Source organism: Monodon monoceros, unplaced genomic scaffold (genome assembly GCF_005190385.1).
Source record: "Monodon monoceros isolate NGI ecotype Baffin Bay Population unplaced genomic scaffold, NGI_Narwhal_1 Super_Scaffold_1, whole genome shotgun sequence".
NCBI classification, from domain to species: domain Eukaryota; kingdom Metazoa; phylum Chordata; class Mammalia; order Artiodactyla; family Monodontidae; genus Monodon; species Monodon monoceros.
In genome coordinates this window covers 15,155,056-15,174,845 of record NW_021703765.1, presented here as the reverse complement: position 1 = coordinate 15,174,845, position 19,790 = coordinate 15,155,056, and positions in this window count along the sequence as shown.

Below are 19,790 nucleotides of genomic sequence, written 5' to 3'. Positions count from 1 at the left end.
ACACATATATGGAATCTAAAAAAAAGAAAAAAAAGGTTCTGAGGAACCTAGGGGCAGGACAAGAATAAAGACGCAGACGTAGAGAATGGACTTGAGGACACGGGGAGGGGGAAGGGTAAGCTGGGACGAATTGGAGAGTGGCATGGACTTATATATACTACCAAATGTAAAATAGATAGCTCGTGGGAAGCAGCCACATAGCACAGGGAGATCAGCTCAGTGCTTTGTGACCACCTAGAGGGGTGGGATAGGGAGGGTGGGAGGGAGACGCAAGAGGGAGGGGATATGGGGATATATGTGTACGTATAGCTGATTCACTTTGTTATAAAGCAGAAACTAACACACCATTGTAAAGCAATTATACTCCAATAAAGAGGTTAAAAAAAATACTTTAACTATTTAAAAAAAAAAAGAATTCTCGAGCCCTGACACCTGTGGACCCACCACATCAATCCTCCCTGACTATAATAAACCTTTTCAGTATTAGGTAGAAGAAAGGCATTCCTTTTGATGTGATACCCATTGTTCAGTAGCTGGTTTTCATTAGGTGAACTTTGCAGAATCATGTCTTTCCAGAAACAAGGCATAATCACGAATACTAATGGTCCTAGCCCCTGAGCTCCACCAACCTGTGTTAGGGCATTTCAGACTGGGAACCAGCAATCCACAGGCCCGGAGAAACCTAAGGTCTTTTTGTTGGTGTTGAATCAGGTGTGAGTTTATCACTCAACATTTACCGTTCTCAAAATCTAATCCCAAGAGCTTTCCAAATTTTGAAACCATAGCAATAAGGCATTCAAATGAAACTGAGTTTAGTTTTGATAAGAGGAATAATGTGCTGTGAAGGGAGGGAGAAATAGAACCTGGACATTTGAGATAGTATTGGTCTTTGATTCAACAAATAAGTTCTGCATTTTAAAAGGGAATCTCCTTTGCCTTACCTAGAAAAAATATTGTCAAAATATTAATGATCATCCAGAGTTTTGTTTTTCATAAATGTCTTACTGAATTTTTTTTTCAAATCTGAGAATAAGCAGTATGATTTAAATAGCTTATTTCATTAGCTCTTCTAGAGTTCAGCAGGTGCTCTGTGCGAATTGTTCCATTTGTAGATTTCTTTTTTCTTCCTTTTTTTTTTTGGGCCGAGCCGTGTGCAGCATGTGGGATCTTAGTTCCCTAACCAGGGAACGAACCCACAACCCCTGCAGTAGAAGCTTGGAGTCCTAACCACTGGACCACCAGGGAAGTCCCTGTAGATGTATTCTCTTTTTTTTCTTTTTGCAGTACGCGGGCCTCTCACTGTTGTGGCCTCTCCCGTTGCGGAGCACAGGCTCCGGACGCGCAGGCTCAGCGACCATGGCCCACGGGCCCAGCCACTCCGCGGCATATGGGATCTTCCCGGACCGGGGCACGAACCCGTGTTCCCTGCATCGGCAGGCGGACTCTCAACCACTGTGCCACCAGGGAAGTCCCTGTAGATGTATTCTTGATGTACTTGTGGGGAGAGGTGAACTGCCCATCCTCTTATTCCTCCATCTTGACCCCTCTCCTCATTAGCTTTTAATGTGGGCTGAGTACCACATTAGCCCTAGGAGCTGCATGCCCACATTATTTTAACTTATTTTTCATTGGCCTCCCAACTTACCTCCAGATTCATGGGCCATTACTATTAAATCTCTTTCTAGTGCTCAAATCAAACCTTTAAGTTGAATATGGATTTATGGCTCCCCATTCTTCAGTCTCCAGATGTAACTAAATGAAAGTACACTCCTCATTACCACCTCAGCAACAGCAGGAACAAACAAACATTTAGTGTCTGTATAGTACCTGTGGGTCATTGCTCCAGTCTCTTCAGGGTTTTCAATTCATAGGATTTAATCAGTTTACCTCCAATTCTTTCATCTCTGTGGGAACTAACTCTATGCCTTGCATAGAGTGAAAAATCAATAAATGTTACAGAAATATTAACGTTTATCTTTATGGCAAATACTTAATGAATGCTTACTATATGCCAGAAACTGCACTAAGCGCTCTGCACATATTAGCTTATTTATTTTATTTAAAAAATGTTCTTATTGTAGTATAGTTGATATACAGTATTACATAAGTTACAGGTGTACAATACTGTATAGTATTCACAATTTTTAAAGGTTATACTTCATTTACAGTTATTATAAAATATTGGCTATATTCTCTGTGTTGTGCAGTATATCCTTGTAGCTTATTTTATACAACAGCGTGTTGAAATACTTGTTTTCCCAGCCTGCTGGGCATCTAATGAGAGGTAGGTAGAAATATTTGAGGAAGGAGTCACTTACCAAGTAAAAAGGTAAAACCTCATGAGATGAAGGCTTTTCTTTTCCCTGTTTGTCCTTCCTTCTGCCTGAAATGTGTATGCAATGACGGAGGGCAGCAGCCATCTTGTGACCATCAAGAATGATGGCCCAGGAAGCCAGAGGAACCCCACCTTTAGCAATTTTCTTGAGCCCCTCTGGCAGGGGAGTTCTGCCTATCTCCAGACTTCTATCTTCTGAGATAAGACTCTCACTCATTTAAGCCATTGTTTCCAGGTTTTGTTACCTGCAATCCTAACTGGTACCATAGCTCACATGCATTGAGTGCTACTATGTATCAGGCACTGTTCTGGATGGTAAATATACATTCACTCATTTAAGAGGAAATTAACCCAATGTTTTTATGTACTCTGCTGCTAGCTGTTTCATGTATAAGAAACAGTCCTCTTAACATACTTGACTGCCTTCCCTAAAATAACACGTTGGACATCTTAAAAGCTCTTCTCCAAGTTTTCGCCAGTTATAAACCAGTGATGAAGCACAAAGGCTTTGGAGTCAACTGACTGGGGGGTGACCCCTGGTTTTCCCAACGTGTGGTCTTGGGCAAGGTGTTTAGCCTCTCTAAAGCTTGGTTTCCACATCTAGATAAGGGAGATTAATAACAGTACCTATGCCATTTAAAATTTTCCATTTTAGAAAGAATTCACTGCCTGGAACCCAGTAAGGTCTCAATAAACGTGAACTATTCTGCTGACATCTTTTCCCTTTTCCACTGATAGCAAAGAGAAGCCTAACTCAGCCCCATTAAATCAGTCACATCACGGTTGCATTCATCAAGAAACACAGTCCGTCACTTCTTCCCATCTCTTATTTTCTCCTCAAGGTAAGAAAACACACCCAAGTTGCCGTCAGGTTTGAACAGTGAACACTGAAGGACTCGTGACCTCATAGTAATGTAAGCTGCCCGACATCTTTTAGGTAAGTAGCAGATCGTTTATGCATAGCCTCAGAGTCATGCCGCAGATGGAAAGAGCAGGGCTAATATGACTAATTTGGTCTATTTTAATTGTATCACAAATGCTATAGTAGTTAGTGCTAAAGAATTTGCCAATTACATTTAAATTTGCAATTTAATTTCTTCATGGTTACCTTTTGGTCAATGAATAAAATATAGGTAAGAATTGCCTTGGATGCAGTTTAGGTTAGGACAGAGAAGGGAGAATGATGCTATATTTGGCACAGTATGTGTCGACATCGGTTGTCTATGTGTTAATATGTCACGTGTGGGTTAGGGATCCATAAGCTATCAAATAATATTTGTCTTAAGCAGTCAGTGTATGTGAAGATACTTTTCTTGGTCCTGTGATGTTTAAACAGACTAATTGACTCCATTCCAACCTTTAATATATAATTTTAAATTTGGAATTTCACCAAAATGTGAGATTTTGGTAAAATGTAAATTACATCTTGGTAAATGTAAAATTAGGCCTGACACTTGAAAGAAGATATGTTGTTCACCATAAAACAGAACTGTTTAACTTTTCTTCATATATGAAAAGGTCAGTCATAATATGACCCTTTATACTTCCATTGGGACAAAACATTATCTTTCATTCCTTTGACAAATTCAAGGTAAAGTTAAGACGGGGGAACAAAGGGAAGACATAGGAGGCAGGAGAACAGAAAGCAAAAGAAGAGAGAAAGAAATGTTTGGAGAGGGGAGGAAAATGTTCTTATCTGAACTGTGATATCCTGAACCATTTTTGACCACAGAATAAATATTTGTAGATACTGATTTCCCAATGCAAAATGACAAAGACCAGTAAAGGGAGTTTAAGCAAAACACTTAAATTGGGAGTCAAAGTTCGATGTAAAGAAAGGGGACATTAACATAGATAGGGAATAATCGCACCCCTCCACTATATATTAAAGAAGAATTGAACCAGAGCTTTTAGGAGTTTATTTCTCCATTCTCTGGAGATAAAGTCTTTTGCACACATTTGGAATGCTGGAGCGTATTCAATATGGAAACTGAAAGAAATCTCAGTGACATGTGAGGCAATAACAAAAATTTGTCAGCTACTGGCTAGCTCAATAAGTAAAGGATTTTTTATTTAATTCTTTCAAAGTTGTGGCACCCATGGCAAGATGATGCTGGAAAGAGAATAATTTGTTAATAACAAATCTCCAGCAATGCAAATCTCCCACCAGACCAAAAAAATGCTTTAAGCAATTTAGGTCAGAATTAGGGGTTTTTTTCTCTCCTCTCTCCAAAACAGCAAGCATATAGTAAAACCATATTATTTCAAACTTCCCACTTTATACAAAATTAAATTCCAGGTGAATTAAAAATCTACACGTGAAAAAGCAAAATTATAAATCTTTTAGAGGAAAATATAAGTGAATATATTTATGACTTCAGTGTAGGAAAATATTTCTTTCAAACAAACACAAAAGCTCAACTCATAAGGAAGAAATATTGATATACTCACCTACTGAAAATTCACAAAAAATTTTATTCAACAAAAGGTACACTAAACAAAGTGGAAGAAAATGTCACATATGGGAAGAATATAATTTCTGTGCATAAATCTGGCAAGGGATCAGTATCTAGAACAGAAGAAGAACTCCTTGAAATCTATAAGAAAAAACATACATCCCAATTAAAAAAGAAAAAAAAAAGGAGATTACAATCGGCCATTCCCCCAAGAGGAAATCTGAATTGCCAAGAAATAAATGTTAAGATTTATCCCAAGTAATGTGAATTAAATCAGAGAAATTGAAATTAAAACAATGGGATACCATTTCCTAGTTATCAGACTAGTAAAAATTTAGAAGTATGATAATATCAAATACTGGCTAGTATATAGAGAAATGGGAACTTCCAGACACTCCCCTCACCAAAGGCACATATTCTTGTTAGCAAAGAGTCGGGGATGAAATCTATAGTCCATGAGACACTTCAGTAGCTTTAGCATTCGATATGATAATCCTTATTTTTGCTTAAGCTAGCTGGAAAGGATTCCACTTAGCTGCGGCAAAAATGGTGTTAAAACTACGGTTACGTGTCAGTTCTTTGCTTGCATTAGTGGAACCTCATAATGACTTCGAATCAATTGTATTTGATAAGAGTAATGAAAATGGCATTGTCTGCTTGCTTCTTGAATGTGATTATCCATTCATGCATGCAAGCGTTTACTCCTATTTACTCATCAAATATAATTGAGTGCTCCCATATATATGGAATCCAAAAAAAAAAAAGGTTCTGATGAATCTTGGGGTAGGACAGGAATAAAGATGCAGACATAGAGAATGGACTTGAGGACACGGGGAGGGGGAAGGGTAAGCTGGGACGAAGTGAGAGAGTGGCATGGACATATATACACTACCGAATGTAAAATAGATAGCTAGTGGGAAGCAGCCGCATAGCACAGGGAGATCAGCTTGGTGCTTTGTGAACTCCTAGAGGGGTGGGATAGAGAGAGTGAGAGGGAGGTGCAAGAGGGAGGGGATCTGGGGATGTACGTATATGTATAGCTGACTCACTTTGTTATACAGCAGAAAGTAACACACGATTGTAAAGCAATTATACTCCAATAAAGATGTTAAAAAAAAAAAAGAAAGCCACTATACTTCGAACTCCCAGTTTCCTCTAGTGCAGCGGTCCCCAAACTTTCTGGCACCAGGGACCGGTTTCGTGGAAGACAATTTTTCCACGGACCAGGCGTGGTGGTGAGGGGGTGGTTTTGGGATGATTCAAGAGCATTACATTTATTGTGCACTTTATTTCTATTATTATTACACTGTAATATATAATGAAGTAATTATACAACTCACCATAATGCAGAATCAGTGGGAGCCCTGAGCTTGTCTTCCTGCAACTATATGTTCCCCTTTGGGGGTGATGGGAGACAGTGACACCGAAGTGTGTTGCTTATGTCCATCTAACTCTGCAATCTCGTTTTAGTTGTCGTCACCGCAGAAAACCCTGCTTCACAAAGATAGGATGATGGAAATGGAAGCAGGCTTTTCAGTGCTTTTGTGGCAATCTCAGGATATTCCGCCGTGACTTGAATCCAGAACGTGCGGAGATTTGAAGTTGTCTCAAACATACTTTTAAGGCCACCGTCATTTGCGATCTCAAGCAGTTGATCCTCTTCTAGCACGGACAAAGTCGATTCACCAGGTTTATTCACAAATGGGTCACAGATCCATTCCTTCCCAGTTCGGGGGCTCTTTTGTGGTTGGGAAGTAATGCTCAAACTCTTTTGAAAGCTGAGATAGATGAGCAGTTTTGAAGGTTTCATGGTCTCGTTGGATAGCTGGTTGCCACATATTGTACAAAGTGGGCTTGGAGAATGTGAATCACCTGTTGCAATGAACCTGTAATTTAAGTAGGACTCTTGGTATTTTCTTTTAAATGCAGCTTTCTTTTTGTTGGCAGCCTTAGAGTCTTCTGCTGTCTCATCATTGGGTCTTCCCCCTTTTCAAAGAAGCTCTCCAGCAACATTTGTTTTTTCTACCCATTTTGGCTAGGGTTAGCTTGTGGCCTTACCAAAACTGTGACTGAGACAAGTGCGCAGTGCGGGGAAAGAGGCGCAGATGGAAGTGGTAAATAAAATAATGGGCAGGCCATGCGTGGACTAAAATAAGTGTCGAATTCTGACTTAAAGCCTGCCACCAGATGCAGCTTAATTGTCACTTGCCACTCACTGATAGGGTTTTGATAAGAGCCTGCAAACAATTGATTTATTATGGTCTCTGTGCAGTCAAACCTCTCTGCTAATGATAATCTGTATTAGCAGCCGCTCCCCAGCGCTAGCATCGCCGCCTCAGCTCCACCTCAGATCATCAGGCATTAGATTCTCATAAGGAGCACGCAGCCTAGATCCCTCGCATGCGCAGTTCACAGGTTTGTGCTCCTATGAGAATCTAATGCGGATGTTGATCCAACAGGGGGCGGAGCTCAGGCGGTGGTGAGGGTGATGGGGATCAATGGCTCACTCGCCCGCCGCTCACCTCCTGCTGTGCGGCCTGGTTCCTATCAGGCCATGGACCAGTACCAGTCCATGGCCTGGGGGTTGTGGACCCCTGCTCTACTGGACTTTTTGTTTATAACAGCCCCTCCCGACTTTCCCTTCTCCTCAACAAAACGTTTCTTCTCCTTCTTTGCTGGACTTGCATGTGGTTTACTATAGTTGCGTGTCTTGAATTGCAGTTGTTTTCTGCTCCCAAATAAACTTGCTTTGCTGGTATAATAAAGAAAAATATTGAGTGTTCCGCTATACTAGAGGCAAGGTAGTAGGAATACAACTTCCTGGGAGATTTCAGACTTCAGCTTAAAAAATTGTTATAAAATGTTAATAGAGGCTTCCCTGGTGGCACAGTGGTTAAGAATCAGCCTGCCAATGCAGGAGACACGGGTTCGAGCCGTGGTCTGGGAAGATCCCACGTGCTGCAGAGCAACTAAGCCCGTGTGCCACAACTACTGAGCCTGCGCTCTAGAGCCCGCAAGCCACAACTACTGAAGCCCACCGGCCTAGAGCCTGTGCTCTGCAACAACAGAAGCCCACGCACTGCAACGAAGAGTAGCCCCCACCCACCGCAACTAGAGAAAGCCCACACACAGCAACGAAGACCCAACTCAGCCAAAAAAAAAAAAAAGAACAATTTAATAAATGGGATGCTTTCAGCTGCAAGAATGAAGAAACTCAATTTGAAACAATAGGGAAACCTGGCATTGGACAGAACTGTAAGTTAGAGGTAGGTAGGGCTGGATGCAGGAAGGTATAAGCCATCTCTGCTCTGCATCTTGGAAATGTCTGTGGCCCTACCTTGCATTGACTTTGTCTTCAGTTTTCTCTCCAAGTTCTAAGATGGCGGTTCCTTCCTCATGTTCCACAAGAGATAGAAAATCTCTCTTCCAACCTTGGAATAAAATTTCCACCCTTCATTTGATGAGGTCCACTTAGGTTACATGTCCATCTTTGGAACATTAACAGTAGACAGGGGAAGACCATGCACTGACTCAGTTACTGGTAAAGAGCATGGGATTAGGAGGTGTGGTTAGGAACAATGGTTCTCAAACTTTAGTGGGATTCAGAATCACCTGGGGAGCCCCATGCCCAACATTTCTAGATAACATAGTAGGCTGAGGATAGGATGTAAGAATTTGCATTGCTAACAAGTTCCAGGTGATGCTAATGATGTTTGTCTGGGGACTACGTGTTGACAATCACCAGCCTAGACAAATCATGGTCTATCCTAGGGGCTGAAGATGGGGTCGGCTTCCAAGCCACATGGGCTATATGTGTGAGGGGGTGAATATCTAACCAAAGTCAGGAACTCAGTTCAGAAGGAAGAAAGTTGAAATGAAAGACTGGAAGGCAATCAACAATGTCTCCACTCTTTAAGCAACAACATGATAATGTCTTATAGAGTTTATAGATTACTAAGGATACAAAATGAAAGAGCGATCTAAGTTAGGAGGATGTGATAACATGATTATAAGAACAAAGAGTTTTCAGTTCAAGATTACACTATCATTTAAATAATCAGTTTTTAATCAACAAGTATATATATACAAGTATATATATTCTTTTTCATATTCTTTTCCATTGTGGTTGATCCCAGGATATTGGATATAGTTCCCTGTGCTATACAGTAGGACCTTGTTTATCCATTCTCTATAATAGTTTGCATCTGCTAATCCCAAGCTCCTAATCCATCCCATATCCCCACTCTCCCCTCCCCCTTGGCAACCATAAGTCTTGAACAAAACTACTTTAAAACACTGTCGAAGAAAATCTCAGTTTCCATGGGTAACCACTCCAAGATGTACCAAACCTCTCTAAAAGCAAATCACTCTGATGGCTTATTGAAGGTGCCACAGTCAAAGTCAATTTCCTGGTTTTTCCCACATACCATGATTAAGCTATGAACAAATGTAATTAAATGATTCTCATATAACCTTTCTAAGAATTCCTATTCTGACTACTACAGTTGAACAGAATGAGGGCTGTGTGATGCCTTATACCCAATAGATGCTTAAATATGGTTAAGGCGGTACGCAGCTGAGGAATATAATCGCGAACACACAAAGCTCTATATGCAATCAGTCAAGCATTCTGAGAGACTAGGATTTTAGCAGTTTGCAGACAACTCCTTCAGGAATCTGAATGAATTATTTGAGGTGCCGAATCACCAATGATGTTTATTTCTAATTCGATTCAGTTCAACTTCCTAAACACTTTTTGGATGGATGCCTGTGAGACTCCAGGCTCTGTACTATTTAGGGTTTGATACTTTAATGTTGAGGACTATTAATAATATTTAAGATTTTAAGACGGTTTTTTTAATCTTCTGGAACTACACTCAATAATTTCATTATAGTCTAAATGAATAAAAACCTAGTAACGCTAAATGTACGTTTTCATGACAAATCTCATTCAATACCTGCACTTACTCGTATTTTCCTTATTTCCAAAGCCATCTCAATGCATTAGGTGCATTCTAAGAGTCCCTCCTTTCCACTAATCTTGCTTTGAGGCCTGTATAATGTTAGGGAAAATACTACAGGGCCCCAACGTTTTCCCCCAAAGTGTTTACTTTGTTTTTTTAAAAATAGTTTCTTCCATTCTCTTGTTTGTCCATAACTGGTCCATGAAGCCTTGTAATTGTGTAAATGCATAGAGCAAAAATCTGCAATTATGATAAAAATATGTCCTTAAGTTGAAAGCATGAGTTATCAAAGACAAATGGGTGCGGGCTCCTGCACCAGAATGAATCTGCTCAATATTGACATAGCGAATTGTCCGGAGGAGATTAAACTGCAACTCGAAAAGCAGGCAGAGGAACAGTGAGTGACAGGGCCTTTATGGGGGGGCAGTGCCTCCCAGTGGGAGAGTTCATCTTCTTCCTCAAAGAGACGCCTTCAGGGATCATGTAACTTGAATTCCCTGTGAATTCAGTGTCATCTTAGCTTGACCAGCTCTGGAAGAACATATTAACCTCCGCTTGTGATTTTCAGAAAACCATTCTAATTTAGCAAGTAATTAAGGGTCACATGCAGGATAAAGAGCTAGATAATCTTGGATTACCCACAGGAAGCTTTGTCTCCAAGGCAACCCCCCGATGGAAGGGCTGTTAATTCGAAGGCCAGTCGGTTAATGAACTGGGAATGGTAACTGGCTCTCAGACCCGGTCGAACCAGGGAAATGGAAATAACAATTATATTGCTATTGAATGATTCAGTGGTAGAAAATAAATGCTTCAAAAGCCAGCAGAGGCAGAACATTTCAAGAAAGGATATAATTGTCACTGTTCTGCTAGACCAAGCCTAGGGATCTAAAATTAGCTTATCTTGAATTCAAGCAATGCCAATCTTTATTTATGAATTTTAGCCTCATCTCCAGCTGAATCCTCTGGTTTCAGTGCTTTCTATGACCTAATTACCCCACAGCCTCATTTCTCCAGAGGGGCAGCCTCAGTAACCAGACCAGGCTGGGAGGGTGGCCCAAGGGACATTTGGAAGAAGAGACAAAAGTGGCATTGTCCATCAGAGTCTTTGATATCTCACGCTGGGCTAAAAAATAAGATAAGGTTGCACAGATGAGCACCCTAAGAGGATTTTTAGGCCAGGTTGGTAAAGGTGGAAGGGAAGCATGCAGCCGACCTAATGAGAGAGGCTGGGATAAGATGAGCAGAAAAACAAAGGCAGCCCCACTCGGAAAACTCAGAGGGACAGAGTGGAAAATTGAAGTGCCCTTGCTGATTTCTTATGGCTCCTCTCTTTTTATTTTTCCCAATGGCCAAGTTTGGGTCTTACGTTCTCCATAAAGCTTTCTACAACTCTTGAGCCCTTATTTACTTCTCTTCTCTAAACGTTCACTGAACCACATTTCACACTCAACTGTATATTCTGTTTCAAGGCTTATTAACAGTTTCACCTGCCCTGATTTTGTGTCTCATGGCTTGTAAGTCATGGTATATTTATTCAGTATTCTAGAAACATGTACTGAGACTCAAGGGTGAGGTGGGCACCATGCTAAATGCCGGCGATACAGAGATGAATAAAATGTGGTGTCTGACAGAAGGACCTCACAGTGAAGGGAGTGAAGGAGGCAGGTAAGCGAGCAGAAATGTGTCATGAACTCTGAGAGGGATGTAAACACAGCTGGACGTACCTCTGGTGCTGTATAATTCTTGGATGTTCCGTACCAAGAAAGAGAGCTAGTGACACGAAAGATGATTTATCATCAAGGCCAATGGCATGGCTGACGACAACGCCGTGAAGAAAAGTTTTGAGTACATACTGGCAGTGAAAACTTTTAGCTCATAATCACCAAGTCAAGAAAAAGAAGAAAAGCAGAAAGTAGTGAATTTCTGGGTTAAGGTAGAAAAGGGTAAGGAGCAAGGAAGATATTTTGGTGAAGATTTACTCTAGCCTCCTTGCCAGGAATATAAGACCAGCACGATGTGTTTTCAGGGTCTGCCGAGGTATACATCCTTCTGAGCTAATTCTTCCATCAGGACGGATTTGAGTGTGTGAGAGAGGAAAGTGGGCCCAAACCGACCAGGTGTAGATGACAGGAAATGGAAAGAGAATTCACTTTAAATGTGGCACTAAATTGGAAAAGGACAGGTTTCACAGTCATAGGGAACTAGTATTAGGATTCCATGAAACAAATGTAAAGGCTGATGGGATTTATGAAGATTGGATGTTTATTTAGGAAACTGTTTTAATGATAAAAGAATGAAGGACCAATTTTGACAAAAAATGAGAAAGACCAAAGGACACCTATGGGAATCCCTCGGTGGTCCAGTGGTTAGAACTTGGCACTTTCACTGCTGGGCCCCAGTTCAAGCCCTGGTTGGGGAGCTAAGATCCCACAAGCTGGGTGGTGTTGCCAAAAAAAAAGAGAAGGAAACGTATCTGACAGACTAAAGCTCAGAATGCTCTGGGGAGGTGAGACCCAAGTAAGATCACTGAGGGAGAAGCAGGGCGCCAAAGAAGGGCCAAAGAAATTCGGAGTCTTCAGGCCCAAAGGCAAAAACGAGAAAATGAGATGTCAGCTCTACCGAGGGAAATTGAAAACGCTTCCTTGTATAGTGAAGGCACTCGAGTGGGGAAAATGTGCTGCTTTATTAGATGGGGCACAGGAAGCTCAGACTGGAAAGAGATGACTCAGCTATGTTCACGCAGCCACGTGAGTTTACAGACGGAAATGGAACAGGCAGAGGTAAGGGGGCATCTTGTTTTCCTTTCTCTATTTGTAAACAGATATAAAAGCACTGGGGTGGGAAGGGAGGTAGATTGAGAGCAGAGACAACGAACACGCCTGTTGGGATGTACAGTCGGCCCTCCGCATCTGTGAGTTCTGCATCCTTTGATTCAATCAACTGCAGATCAAAAATGTTCGGCGAGGGGCTTCCCTGGTGGCGCAGTGGTTGAGAGTCCGCCTGCCGATGCAGGGGACACGGGTTCGTGCCCCGGTCCGGGAAGATCCCACATGCCGCGGAGCGGCTGGGCCTGTGAGCCATGGCCGTTGAGCCTGCACGTCCGGAGTCTGTGCTCTGCAATGGGAGGGGCCACAATAGTGAGAGGCCCGCGTACCGCAAAAAAAAAAAAAAAAGAAAATTTCAAATTGTGATATCAATAAATGCTGCAAAAACAAGGAACAACAATAACAAAACAAACAGAAATGGGGTTGAGAGTGTGATTGGTGGGGCTGGGTGGACAGGGCGACCCGGTGCTTTAGGTAGAGGGCTCTGGGAGGGCCTCTCTATGGGGGACACATCTGATTGGAGGCCTGAGGGGTAGAGAGGCAGCCAAGTGAGGATCAGGGGCAGAGTGTCCCAGGCAGAGGGGACAGAAAGCACAACGTCCCTGGGGCTGGAAAGGAAGCGTGGAATGACTGGAGTGTGACCGACGGACACAGAATCTGTATTTTAACAAGATCCAAGGGATGAATGGGTGTATGAAACTTTGAGAAGCACTGCTGTCATCATATTTGTGTTTTTAAAAGACTCTAAGAAAAACCTACGAAGACGGTTATAATTTTCTTTCTTTTTTTTTTTTTTTTTTCGGTACGCGGGCCTCTCACTATTGTGGCCGCTCCCGTTGCGGAGCACAGGCTCCGGATGCTCAGACTCAGAGGCCATGGCTCACGGGCCCAGCCGCTCCGCGTCATGTGGGATCTTCCCGGACCGGGGCACGAACCCGCGTCCCCTGCATCGGCAGGCGGACTCTCAACCACTGCGCCACCAGGGAGGCCCGAACTCGTGGCTTTTTTAACATATTTGATGTGTTTCATTTTATTTTATTTTTTAACATATTTGATGTGTTTTCATCCACTTATTACCCTTAATGATGCTCAAATCATTCTTGTGCCTCCTGAGTCCTGTTGATAGAGTCCCAATAATCTTTGATAGCTTTCTTGCTTTCTGAACTTTTCAAATCATGGAATCTTAATTTGCATTTCTTTTATTAGTAGTGATGTACAGGGGCTTTTCATGTATTTCACTGGGTGTATTTTGAGTTTGCAGCTAACCAATGCGTGGGCCAGGCAGGTGGTGGGCTGTTCTTAAGAGCACTGAACTGTAAACCAGGAGACCTGTTCTCTAATCTTGCCATTGGAATGACCTATAAGGAAGTCACTTACCTTTTAGGATCATTTCTTCCTTATCACATTGTGGGGGGAGGGTGCCTCTATAATCTTTAAATGTCCCTCTCAATCTAAAATGCTGAGATCTTAATTCCTGGATCTCATGTGCCCCAGAATTCCTATAAAGATGTTTATCCAATAAAGTCAATTGAGTAATTGTATTACAGAGTTCAATTTAATTTCTGTCTGGGAAAGTTATTTTACCAAATTTATTTGTAAAACAAAAAAAAATTGTTAGATCACATGTTCTGGTTTTTAAAATTATTATTAAAAAATATGGTCCCTCACAGATGTAGAGAACAAACGTGTGGACACCAAAGGGGGAAAGTGGCAGGGGTGGGTGGTGGTGGTGGGATGAACTGGGAGATTGGGATTGACATGTATACACTGATATGTATAAAATAGATAACTAATAAGAACCTGCTGTATAAAAAATTTTTTTAAATAAAATTCAAAAATTTAGAAAAAGAATATGGTCCCCGAATTGGTAGAGGCTGCATTGATTGACCCTCGTGCTTGCTCTTTCAGAAGCTGCAGCCACCTGGCAAAGAGCTTGTCCAGCCTCCTGCTGAAGCATCTGCTGAGGCTCTGCAGATTGCTGCATGCCCTCCCTCCCCCAGCCCAGTCGCCCTCCATCCTCAGGTTGCTCATTAACTCATTAGAAGATGCTTTGATAGCAGCTGTTGGGGAGGTTCTGCTGTCTGTAGCTCAGGGTTTTCGAAGCACCTGCCTCAGCGTCACCTGGAGACCTCGGTAAACATCTCCTGCAACGTCCACCTACTAGGGCATCACACACGGTGCTTTTCTTCCACAGCATTTATCACAGCACTGGGAATCAAAGCACTACTTGTGCAAATCTTTGTGTAATGCCTGCCTCCTGCAGTGGACAACAAGCTCCATGGGGGCAGGCTGTGTCAGATTTTGCTTCCCTTCCTAGCCCCAGCACTCAGCTTGGGCTTTGGCACCTTGCAGGCATCCCAGTATTTGCTGGATGCTGAATGCATGGGTACCTGAGTGACCAAATGAATCAATTTGATGGAGAGCCAACCGGACACACAGAGACTTTCCTCTTGATGTACGAATTGTCCATGTAAAATGAAAAAAGGATTTGTCCCCAACTTAGGGCTGACGTGTAGGTCTAGGTGTCAGTATATGTGTGTAAATGCACGTATGTGTATACTTCAGAGGAGGTGGCTGGCCGGCTCCTGGTCCTGTGGGGCTGCGTGTTATTAGGGGGAAAAAAAGCACTGAGCTGGAAGGTCGAAGATCTGGAGTCTGGTTCCAGTCATGGCGGCCCGGGTGATTGTGAGCACATCACGTCTTCATCTGCAGAACAGTGGCACCTGTAGGGATCCTTTTAGTGCTGTGATTCTCAGATTCTGCATGTGAGGAGTGCTGTCTCACCGAACCAGAGCCAAGATGCTGGCAGGCTGCCCTCTCAGCCCATTAATGCCATAAATGATGTTCATCCGAAATATCTCCCCCTACACCAAACGCTTCCTTAGCTTTCAAACCAAATGCTGCATCTCTTTCCTTGCACATCATTTTTGCCTTTTGGAACTCTGCTTGCCAGGCTTTCCTCTCTCATTCTCAGTCTCCTTGTGTCAGCTTTAACTGACTGACTCCCAACTGTCAGCCACTGTTCCAAGCACTTGACGTGGATCAACTCATTTCACAAAGACAGAGTGCAATCCCACAAGGTTCTGTGCATGTATTTACAGGCCGACCCGAGGCATGTCAGTTTTGTATGTCATTGGTTGACAAGCTCTAGTGTGGCTGGATTTTACATTAAGGCCGCATGTTTTGAAAAGGTCACTTAAGCACTTGAATACTTAGGTGGGAATGGAAGACATCCTGCAGGGTCACTGCCCTAAAGTCAGTTATAATGTGTCAGGAAATAAACCTTCAAGAAATATTTGACAACAATACGAGATAATATATAAAGTGCTAAATCCCTTGGCATACTTTATAAGTCCTCCAAGCAGTCACGGAAGGGAGAGTTGAATGAGAGCCTGTGTAACCCACGTGCTTGATGCTTATCTCTGAGTCTCCATGGCATCTTTACTTTCCATGAGGTCCTGTGACACAGCAAGAGCAGGCTAGCCAGGTGTGGCGCCCTCAGGAAGGTGCTTCTGGAAGAACACGCTTCCACAGCATCTTCTCTCCTCCCTGCCACACACTCCATTCTGATTTCTTTGCTACTTACAAAAATTAGACAACGTTACTTTGAATGAAGATATTAAAGTGCTATTTTTCTTATGATAAAAATGATGAAGCCTCATTCTAAAGATTTGGAAAGCATAAAGGAAACGCCAAAAAAAATTTTTTTTAAATCAGAACACACCCAACTCTTAGAGGTACGGTGGGTAAGTTAATTCTGCCTTCATTTCCCCAAGTCATATTCCTTAAAGATATTTTCATAACCACGTTTCACTCTATGCCTGTGATGTAGAGGAAGGTCTGAAAGGAAGGGTCCTCTCCGCAGCCAGAAGAAGTGGCAAGTCTCATCCAATAGGCTCAAGAAAAACTTTCGCTTTGAGAGGAGGGACAAAGGTCAGCATGACGCCGGCCTGTCTCCATACAAATTTCTCTCTACAATTTTGAAAGGGACTCAGAGTTGGAACGTAAAGGTTTTAGCCTGAATTCAGGTCCACGACGGGAATTAAAGGGGCAGGAACAGCCAGTCTAACCAGATTATTCCCCTTCTAGCTAACCTGTGAAGATGCTTTGGAAAGATTTTTACATGAAATATCTCGATTGCTCCCCTTTCTTTCCCATCAAACCTTTCCCTTTCACCCTCCTAGATCCACACAAATGACAGCTTTATTTTTTGTCAAGCTACACTTTATAAGTTTTCTTTCTTTTTTTTGTCTCATTAACTCCACTCCCTTGGTCTCCCCAGATTTTCCAATGATTAAAGTAGTGGGCTTTTTAAAAAGGCCTCCAATTAGCACCTCATCAGCTCCAATTAGAGGAGACAAAAGCCGTGTAAAGATAACTCAATGAGAGAGGCCCGCACAACCTCATGTAATCACTTAAGACAAGCATCGGGCATTCTCTTTGCTAACTGCGCTGGGCCCATTCACCTTTCTTTCTTCCCTTTGGATGCATTTAAGACTGTTTTGCTGGGAAGACAGGCCTCCCAGGAGTCTCATAATTCCTCATTCAGAGGCTACCTGTTTACAGCTCACAGAACCCAAGGACCTAAACAATCCTATATTGTCTACCTACTGCTTCCTTAAACTTCAGCATCCTTAACGGCCAGTTCTCTGTGGCCACAGCATCAGTTAAAGGCTGGCTTTATACTCAGAGTATTCGCCTTGTACTGTCTTCTAATTATACGGGAGGGCAACAATGTATTTTTTTTTTCAAGAGAGTTCTTTGGAGCAGTTAATTTGGTGCCTGTACTAAATGCCTCCAAACATTAATTAGGGTGGAAGGAACCCTAATTTCCTCTGCAGCTTTCAGCTTTCCCCTCTACTTACTTCCCTTGTATTCACATAGGCCTGGATGAGTCTCCATAATGAAATTACCTCATTAATGCCTTTATTCTTCACAGTAACTCATTCAAAACCAACCATTTAGCTTTAATTTAATGCTGTCAAAAGGAAAAAGGTGCATTCATGGCTTTGATTAGCAAAAAATTTTCCCCCCTAAGGGGCGGACAGATTTAAATTATGAAGATGGTAAGTAGTAAGTTATAATTGGGTACAAGCAGCACTTCAGGGAAGCTTAAATGCTTTCAAAGCCGGGCCTGGCCGGTCTGCAGACTATTAACTGTGTCCAGTGCCTTGTTCTCACTATTTGAATTGATGGCAACTTAACTATGAAAAAGAAAATGGGGTTTAATTTTTGTTTAATACACAGTGGGGTTGTATTTACCCACAGAGCAATAGCTTTTTGATGAGCTCAGCCTTTGTTCTCCTAATAATTTATTATCCATGCTTTCTAACATGAGTTTTGAAGGCGCCGTGCATGTCCCTGTTTCTAGGCGAAAATAAACCCTTAAGTGCACAGACTGAGCAAGCGGGTTGCTGACCTAACACCTCGGCTAGGGCAGCACCAGGTACGTGAGCTCTGATAACATGTTTCATAATGATTTTTTAAAAGTTACAGCACTTTGGGGATTTACCCCTTAAAAAAACTCATTCCCAGATGTTTTCTTATTTGATGCAAGGATCCTGTGAAGCAAGACTTAGATATTAAGTGCCTGGTGAAAAAGCAGGGGTTCGGGGAGTCTGAGGGATTTACTAAAAAATCATGGTTCGTGGCAAGTGCAGGACCAAAAGCCACTACAGCTCAAGCTTGGGGTAACACGCAATACTCGATTTTGAGGATAGAGCTACTTTTTTGTAACATCCAGAGCATCAAGTATGTTTACATTGGCTCAATCTCAATGTGTATATAAAGAAGACAGTTTACCTAACTAGGCTATACTATCCTAGGTGGAACATATATATAGTATCAATCACAGAAACACATGGTTCATTGCATGTCAGTGAACCACAAATGGACGGAGAGGGTCTTTCTGGATGCAAAGTGGTGTTCAATTATTAAGCACAAGCAACTGAGAGAGAGAGAGAGAGACAGAGAGACAGAGAGAGAAAGAGAGACAGAGACAGAGAGAGAAAGAGAGAGGCCCAAGTAAGACCATGTAGCTTTTTCTTTCAAAACCTGAAATTATGTGACACAGCCATCAGAACAATATAGAGGCTCAGCAGTAAGTGTGGGACTTAGGGTCAGATCTGCTTTAAAAATCTCACCTCCATTGTGAACAGGTTACTTCTATTTTCTCAATCTGGGTTAATTCGTTTGTTCTATGAGGATAGTAAAACCCGTTTGTGAAGATAAGGAAACACATGAAAAGAGTAGACATTAATACAAGTGGCTTGCAAGTTTCAGAGAGTAAGCATTAGGGAGGAAAAACTTTTCCTCTGCCCTCTTAGATTCTGTACTCAAGGCCTGCAAGTAAATCTGACAACTGCTAGATTAACAAGAGAAAAGTCAGATTTCTATTCACAGAAAAATGTGACTCAAGGAGGAATTGGGGGCTTATATACCATTTTAATAGGGGATGGGGAGGGCACTTCTGGGAAAACAAATGACTTCTTAGAATAGGGTGGAGGGAGAGGGAGAAAGGGCACTTAAGAAAAGCAAACTACTTTTTAGAAAGATAAACGGGCTCATGGGAGAATAGATGGGAGATACGATAGTTTTGTGGCAATGCCTGTTTGGGTGTGGTGCCAACTCCTCCTCTCCAAGAAGAGAGTAGAGTTGCTCCAGGGAAGAGAATTTATGACAATTGAGTGCTTTTAGGTAGATAAGGGGTTTCAGGAACTTGAATGCTTTCAGCTCAAAATAATTTTTATGCCATAGTGGCTTATTCTGGACCCCTTCATAAGGAAAAAATGGTATTAATAATAACTATTTATTGACCCAAGCTAAATGCCCTCCATACCTTAGAAAAGTCCCAAGATGCATCAATTCATGTAGTTTTTCATTAATTCATATATTTAATAGTTATGGCTTATAAGATATTTTAAGTGACGACTGTTTTAAAACCACCAGATATTAAGCATGCCGTTATAATACTTTATGCGTTTCTGAACACTTGAGATTATAAAATATTTGGACAACAAACAACAAATACAAGTAGTTCTGACCTTGTAGAAAATACCAAGAATGGGGAAAAATTTTATTTTCTACATCAGGTCTATGTAACTCTATCAGGATAATTTGCACATAGATAGTTTGCGTATGTGAGGACCGATATTTTTCTGGCCTTCACTTATAATTCACTGGGCCTGGTCATTGTTGAAATGGCCACTGT